This window comes from Tupaia chinensis, unplaced genomic scaffold (assembly GCF_000334495.1).
Source record: "Tupaia chinensis unplaced genomic scaffold, TupChi_1.0 Scaffold140356_1, whole genome shotgun sequence".
Classification (NCBI taxonomy): domain Eukaryota; kingdom Metazoa; phylum Chordata; class Mammalia; order Scandentia; family Tupaiidae; genus Tupaia; species Tupaia belangeri.
Genome location: NW_006200233.1, coordinates 472,057 through 480,716, shown reverse-complemented (window position 1 = coordinate 480,716; position 8,660 = coordinate 472,057).

Sequence of the window (8,660 nt, the reverse complement as noted above, 5' to 3'; positions counted from 1 at the left end):
AGCTGGCTCCTTGTTCCCGCTGGTGGGGTGGGCCCTGCCCCAGGGGCGCCTGGCACAGCCTGGCCCGGCCAGCCCCACCTCTGCAGGACTCCGAGATTTTCCCGCCTTCTCCCCTTCGCCTTCACCTGCTGCTACAGGGCACCTAGTCACTGGAGAGAGACAGAAAGCGAGACGTCGCCCCGGGGGCTGGCCTCCTGGCGCTGGCCTCGTGGCGGTCCCTCTCCCTTCTGCTCTCAGGATGGTGGGCAGCACGCACAGGCTCCGGCGTGTTTCACCAGCCCAGGTCTGGACTCCAATTGGGCAGTGGCCATGTGGGATCCGGTGCTGTAACCACCATACCGCCGGCGGGCACTTTTCTTTTTCTTTCTTTCTTTTTTTTTAGAAGTTTATTTCTGCTTTGAGTGAGAGACAGAGAGACAGCACCCCACCAGGGTCTCCATGCTGGGTTCTGGCCCAGCCTCGGCGAGCCCATGATGGGCACCAACGGCTTCACGTACCCAGGCGGCCGACTGATCCTGGAACCTTCTGTGTGAGTCGGCCCTGCAGAGTGTCCGGTCTAAGCCTGCACCACCATCTGGCCCCTCGGGGATTCTGGGCACTGCCTGGGGCCAGCTTTGGCCCCTGACCTGACTGGTCAGATGCTGACCATGACGGTCACCTGGACGACAGTGCTCGGGGGCAGACCTGCGGGCGGAGCGTGGAGTCCGGCCTAACAGCTCAGGCTAGAGCCCAGGCTGGACCAGCCTCCTCTGCTTCTGCCCCAAACAGAAGACCCTGCACCACAGTCCTGGGTGCCCAAGCCATGCAGCAGCAGTCCCCACAGAGCTCTGCTCCTCTCCCTCCTGTAGGGTACCGAGGGGGTTCCAACTGGGAGAAAGGGCACGTGGGAGTGAGGGAAGAGCTGAGCCTCTGGGAGAGCGCTTCGAGGAGACTCTCAGAGCACAGCGGGAAAGCGGTCTGCAGCAAACTTCAGGTAAGCAGAGGACAGAAACTGCTCGGTTCCAGAGGAGCGTTGTGTTTGTCTCTGCTGGGAAGCAGGGTCCTGCCAGCCACTTATTACTTTGACTCAACTCATAACTTGCGATTTATTTTCAAATCCCAAAGTTAACTTATTTGTATCGATTTATAATTTTTAATGGCTAAGATTATGGTCTATCATGATAAACATACCATGTGTTCTTGAAAAGAATGGGATACAGTGTTCTAGGACATCGGCTCCGGTGATGGGCAGGGTGGGTCACACCGTCCCTGTCTTCGGTGCTGTGCTGTCTAGTCATCCCACCATTACTGAGGGAGGGTGTTAGACTGTCCAACCGTGATCGAAGAGCTGCCTTCTTCTTTAACTGGTTCTGCCGTTCGAGTCCCGGACCCAGCAGCTTGAAACTCATGCCTTACTTATATGCACGCGTGCATGCCCAAGACCCCGAGAGGAGAATGGAGGAGGGATCATGGCATGGCCATGAGTTTTTACTTTCTGTCTCTCTGCTCCCCAGTGAGTGCATATGCCCTAGAGCAAAAACCTCTTAAAAGGTGAAGAGAAAAAAACACCACTGTTGATCTCTGGTAATACTATCTTTTAAAATAACATTAATGTATCTATTTCTTTCATGAATGAAAGAGAGAGAGAGAACCCTCCCAATAGGGTCTCGGTGCTGGGACCCACCCCAGCCTTCAGCCAGTCCCAGATCTCGAGTAGCAAATCGAGGAGGCCTCCAGCCTTGAACCAGGGACCTTCTCACGTGGGATGGCTTACAGACTGTCCTATTTTACCACGGTCAGCCCCACGCCATTACTTTTGGATTCTACTTCTCTGGCCAGTTTTACAAGCCACTCCAGTCCTTCTGTGCTTGTTTGTATAGTAGGCATTTCTATGTTCCTTTTAACTTCTGTTTTTTTAGAGACTTTTGCTATAGGGCAAGTGCGCTCGCCAGAGAGACAGACAGAGAGCGAGAAATCCCTCCCTACGGGGGATGGCCACACTGCAAGCCTTCCCGTCCAGTCACCTCCTGGGATTTCAGCATGCACGCACGCGAGCCTACAACTCGAAGCTCACTCGACTACCTGGGAGCCCAGCGATGTAACCGTTATGCCATCTGCTGGTACTAATTTTTAACTTATTTTTTAAGATCTTTCTTTTCTAGCTAGCCTACGTGCGGTCCGTGCCCTGCTTTACGCGTTCTAACATTTTGGGCCTCTTAATTGGAGTACCTACATGAACATTTAACACCGACATTTACTTCTCTTCCGTCATAGCCGACGAGCCCCTTCCGCACAGCGTGGACAGAACCCCTGATGACCGGCATCTCGTTCCTGCTCCCAGGGAGGGGACGGGTGGGGACAGCGCCGTCCAGCTTGCCATGAGCGGCAGTGCCCCAGTCATTCTGTTTAACTCTGCGTCTTAGAACGTCAGTTTTGCATGGATTACTAGAAGAAATACCTTTCCGTTATCCTGGGAAACGCCATAACCACATCTCAATTTTGTTCCCACTCCATCCACATTTTGCAGTCTGTCTTGCGTGGCTTTTCCAGCCATGGCGGGCTCCTAGCGTTCACCAGTAGATGGCGGTCTTGTATTCTGGGTGGCTATCTGTGCAGTTTTGCCTTTAAGAGAGCTTAATTATTTTTATCATTATTTTTTAATGTGAATTTAGTGTGATTGTACAGATGATTTTTAAATAATTTAAGCTACTAATGCTCATTTTATTCCAACATGAAGGTATTTTAAAATTTACTCATACAATAAGTGTTTATTGAATAGCTTCTCTATGGCAGACATGAGGCTGGACAATAGGAATATATCAATTAAGAAAAGAATTTGTGGGACCAGCAGTTGGCATAATGGCTATGTGGCTGGACTCCCGTGTAGTCTCCCACGGTTCGAGTCCCAGACCTGGTGGCTTAAACTCATGCTGGACACGTGTGCATGAGTGCCCAAGGTCCCGAGAGGAGAATGGAGGAGAAGGGATTGCAGCGTGGCCATTCCCCCTATAGGGGGGGGATGATTTCTCGTTTTCTGTCTCTCTCTGTCTTTCTGGGGAGCGCATGCGCCTTATAGCAAAAACCTCAAAAAAAAAAAAAAAAGAAAAGAATTTGTTGGGGCCAGCAGGGGTCATGGTGGTTAAGGCACTGGATACTCCCAAATGGCCGACCATGGTTTGATGGTTTGAGTCTCGGACCTGGTGGCTTGCTTTTTCTCTCTTTCTCTGGTCAAATTAAAATAAATGAATGAATAAATAAAGTTAAATAAATAATTCTTTTTTAGAAAAGAATTCGTTGGGGTCAGCAGGTGATATGGTGGTTAAAGTGCTGGACTCCCACGTGTTCGACCACGGCTTGAGCCCTGGCCCTGTCGCCTTGAAAATTATTCCAGGCACATGTACATGCATGCCCCAAATGCCGGAGACGATGGAAAAGAGATTATAACATGGCCATCCCCCCGGGGGGGATTTCTCACTTTTTCTTTGTCTCTCCAGTGAGCATTTACACCCAATAACAAAAAATCTCTAAAAAGGGGGGGGATTTGTTTCGTATACAAGTTTCCAGAAAGCTAAGACATGTTTTAAAAACAAAACAGTCGATTCCATCCTAAAGGCTACAGTGGGGAAACAGAGCGCTGTGGGGAGGAAAGGGCCTGCAACTAACCCAGATCCCTGCAGGGGGCGCTGCGAGCCGCGTTCCGAGAGAGAAGCGAAAGCACCAGGAGGAAAAGCGGGCCGACGTCCAGAAAGAAAGGCCAGGGTAACAGGAAGCATCCCCGGGAGGGCGGGCTGGGGGGAGTCAGGGTGAAGGTGAAGCGGGTGAGGCGGGCAGGACAGGGCGCCATGTCCTCCCTCCCCGCCCCACACTTCCCTTCGTGGTGCGGCTGCCAGAGTAGACCCCTCTCCCTTCTGCCAGGACAGCCCCACAGCCTCCTCCTTACCCAGGAGCCAAACCCGTCACCTGGGGCTGGCCCGAAACCCCCTCACTCCAGCCCTCACCCAGCCTCCCCTGGACGCCCTCCTCACCCCAGGGCCAGGCATGCCAGCAGCTCCCCGAACCCACACAGGACAGCCAGCGCCCTGCTGCAGGGTACTCGGGGCCCTTCTCTGTCCCGTGGGCCTTCCGCCCCGTGGTGGGGTCCCACGCCACGACACCTCTTTATTCAACTTCATTAACTATTACTAGTTTAAAAAAATTGCTACAGGGCATGCACACTCCCCAGAGCACGAGGGGAGAAAGCAAGCTGCCAGGCCAGATCTGGAACTGCAGTCAGCCCTGGGGGCGTCCGGCACCTTGACCACCACACCGCCACCTGCCGGCCCCTAACTTGTTCTCTTAAAAACTCCATGTCATGAAAGGTGAAGAGCCGCCCAGATGTGGGGTCCATGATGCGCGGACCTGTGACCTCCCTCGACGGAGAACAAGGTGAGGCCTGCCCGACAGGGAACCTGGGTACGAGGACCAGATTTAGGGGTAAAGGAGGGTGGTCCCTGCAACTCAGCAAACAGACAACGGGCACATTCGCATGTGCACACAGAGAGGGGAGAGGTCTGCGAGCAGAGAGGCGCAGGGGACGGAGCACAGGGCGGACCGGCCACGCTGCTGGACCTCCGGAAAGGCTGAGAGAGCTCTTCGTACTGCCCTGTGATCTTTCTGCAAGTGTGAAATTATTTCTAAATAAAAGCCTTGTAAAACCACAGGTTTGGGCTCAGCAGCTCTGCCCTGTGCGCTGGGAGCCAGCCACGGTGTAATCCCAGCCCAGGACCTTGAAAAGCACGCGGAGTGCATGTGTGTGCATGCCCGAATCAGCGGAGAAGGGGTGCCCTGTGGTGGGGGCTTTCTCTTTCTGGGAGCACACACACTCTGGCAGGTAAATAGAAAATACACAAAAACCCAGGTTCCATTAAACCTTGTCCTGCATCGCCATGGCCCAGGCCAGGCAGGGCCCTGCATCTTCTCAGCTATGAGCCGGAGGGTCCGGAGGGTCTGACGCTGCTCTGCTCCTCCCATACCCGCCCCCAGCTCTGAAGGCCAAAGCGGGCACACTCCCAGTCCCACCCTCGCTCTCTGCCGCAGGAGCTTTGCGGTGCTTGGCTGGCTCAGCTTTGCTCTCTCCTGAGGCTGACCGGAGGGTTTCGAGCCTGGCCTCTGGCCGGGCCCACTCAGGCTTCCGAGAGACCTGGGATGCAGTGGCGGGGAGGTTCCACCCAGCTCACAGTTCTCTCCATGCTGAGACTTGAAACAAAGCAACACGAAAGCACAGGTTTTTGTATGTGGTGGAAGGTGAATCGCCTTCTGCGTGTGCCTAGAAAGTTACACACACGCTCACGCGCGCACACACACCTGCTCTGTCCATGCAGGAGCAAGGTTGGTGATACTTCACGGGCAATGAGCAGTAAGTCCAGGAAGGTGAGGCCAAGTTTGGACAGTTCTCTAGAAGATTCTCTAAGCGTCTGCTCCAGCTCTGCCTCTGGACAGGGGTCTCCAGGGCTTCTTCCTACATTGGGAAGAGGAGGGTTAGGATTAGGGACCTGGAGGCCTGGAGTCTGGCCCAGCCACCCGGCTGATGCAAACCTCCCGGATTACTGATTGTTGACCAAAGGCCGATAACCGCTAGGTTAAGGCCAGACTCTAAATCTCAAAGCAGTTTTTATTTGTCTGGTGCCGGGTAGCTTTCTTCTTTGTGATGGAATGTTTTTCCTCCTTATATTCCTGAACTCCTTTCCTGAAAAACCCCTCAGGCAGTCTGAAGTCCTTTCTCAAGGAAGAAACACTCACCCGGATGCCCCCGCTGCCGGTTACCTCTGTGAGCCTCAGTGAGGGTACACCAGCCACTGGAGACACTGGGCTCCAGATCCCAGGAAGATCCTTGATCTTATTCAAGCGAGCACTGCGTGGGACCGGCAGGTGGCGTGACGGTTAGGTTGCTGGACTCGCATGCAGTTGCCTACAGTTCGTGTCCCGGACCAGATGGCTCAAAACTCACACTGGGCACATGTGCATCCATGCCCGAACCCCAAGAGGAGAGTGAGGAGATGGGATCGCAGAGTGGCCATCCCCCTGGAAGGTGATTTCTCACGATCTCTCCATCTCTCTCTGTCTCTCTGGTGAGCACACAGACCCTGTAGCAAAATAGCTCTTGAAAAAGAATAATATTAAAATAAGTGTGTACAGGGTGCTCGAGGGAATTAAAGAGGGAATTCCACTTAAAAACATGAAAAAACTAGAAAACCGAAATAGGAAAAAATTATACAAGAAAATTAAAATTTTCAAAATGTAGAAACACTAGGTAAAAATATGAGCGTTGAGAGGAGAAACTTCACAGCTGAAATTCTCCTGGGGAGCCTGAGGGACTGAGCACAGCGGAGGAGAGTAGGGGATTTCTACACAGAGCAGCGACAGACCAGCAGCAGCAGGGGGAGCCTCCACTGGGCAACTCTTTTTTTTATTTCTTCCATGAAAGGTAGACAGAGATAAAGAGACAGAGAAGGAGAGAGAGGGACAGTATCCCCGTTGAGTCTTGACTCAAGACCCACCTCCAGCCACGGGCGACACATGCCCAGCACACCAAGAGGTCTCTGGACTCGAACCAGGATCCTCCCCACATGGACTGCCTCCGTGTGCCACGCACTGCCATGCAGCCCACCTAGGAACTCAGGAGAAAGCAGAGCCTCAGCCCCCAAGAGCCACCGAGAGACTGAACGTGTTAATGGCCCCCCGGTGATTCACATGCTCCTGCAATTTAAGTAGTGCCGTCTGGGTACGTCACTGGGCTCCCATGTAGTCGACTGTGGTTTGAGTCCCAGATCTGGGGCTTAAAACAGGCTGGGTGCATGTGCGTGCATGCCCAAAATCCCGAGAGAGTGGAGGAGAGGGGACTAAGGGGTGGCCATCCTCTCTGGGGTGGGGTGACTTCTCACACTCTGTCTCTCTGTCTCTGTCTCTCTGGCGAGCGCACACACCCTATAGCAACAATCTCTCTTAAAAACAAAACCCAGATGTGCCATCTTAGAGCACTGGAGGAATCGTGAAGCGTCTACTCAGGGTGCAGAGCAGAAAGACAGGGCAACATCGTGGGAAAGGTGTGAAGGGCCAGCCCAGCGGCTGCAGAGTGCGGAGGGGCGTGACCTGCGGGGCGTGGCCTGCGGGCACCCTGGGGTTCCGGCCCCTGGGGTGACCTGGGCCCTCAGGGGGTGGGACAGGCGGGTGAGCGCAGTGGGGGCCTCTGGAGGGTCTCCTCTCCCTCCCCTCTCATGAAATAAATGAGTAACAAACTTGGAAACGCAGACCTCTGTGTGTCCCTCCTGGTCAGCTCAGGGCAGAGCAGGGAACTCAGAGAGGTGAGAGCTGAGAAATGGGGAGATCCCAACGGGTGGTCCCCGAACCACGAGCTCGTGGGGCAAGAATGGTGGAGCAGACAGGGCATTTATCCGTAGGCTTTGGAAGTGAGACGAGTCACCTGAACCTTTCATGAGGACACACATTACCCTGAGGCCTCTGCTCCCACCATCTGATCGCTCCCCAAGGCCCCCTCCTGCCACCATCGCATGTGGGCTCCATGTCACAGCAGGCTGTGGGGACACGCCACGCTCAGCCGTGGGCGGATACCGCACCGTGACCTGGGTACAGTGGTTCTCTGCCCACACACGACCCTGCGGAGAGCTCCCGGGAGCCAGCCGGCTGTGGTGGTCCCCAGTGCCCACGGGAAACGTGTCCAGGCCCGGGGACGCCGAGCCAGCTCTGTGCTGTGCACGCAGACGGCTCAGAGACGACAGCGGCTCAGGCTGCAGAGACAGTGCTGGCCACACAGCGTGACCGACTCTGTGGCTGGAGCCCTCCCTGCCCTCACGGTAGACCCTCGTGGGCCGGACAGTGTTGCTGACTAGGACCACGACCGACTGCAGGGAACGGTGAGGAACCGTCTGAGGAGGGCTGTGCCAGCCGGCCTCGCATCCTTACAGGTGGCACGGGGGTTAAGGCCTCAGAATCCCACATAAAGTCGACTGTAGTTCGAGTCCTGAGCCTGGACCTGGATTTGAAAATCAAGCCAGGTGTGTGGGTGCGTGCCCAAGATCCCAGGAAAACAGAGGAGGAGGGATTGTGGTGTGGCCGTCTTCCCTGGGGGGTGAATTCTCACTTGCCCTCTCACCACTTCTCTCTGTCTCTCCAGCAAGTGGCAGGGACCACCCTCAGCAGTCCATCCCCCCAGGCTGGGAGCCAGCCCTCTGCTGGCCTGGGCTGTGCCTCAGCAGCATTTGGAGGGGCCAGGCCCGCAGGGGCAAGCAAGGCCGGCGGGCTCCCACCTGTCCTCCCCACGGCTTTCAGCAGCTGACCATGACACCCCGGGCAGGGCCTTCCCCCAGAGCCTTGAGGGCTCATCCCCACTGGGACTGCTGGCCTCCAGAACTGTAGGATTGCCATGCTTTCAGCCACCAAGCTGTGGCGGTGACAGACAAGGGCGGTGGCCTGTGAGGGCAACTCCGGGAGGCTCCTTCGGGGTCTCCTTCAAGGCCTGAAGTTGGTAAGGCTGGGGGGGCAGCCCACTCATGGTGCAAGGGTTGAGTGTCAGGTCGGAAGATGCAGGTAGGACACAGACCCAGGAGTCAGGAGCCGTGGAGAAGCGGGGCTGGACCGACCCGGAAAAGAGCAGGGGGGCAAGTACTAGCTGGCCGCAGTCCGAC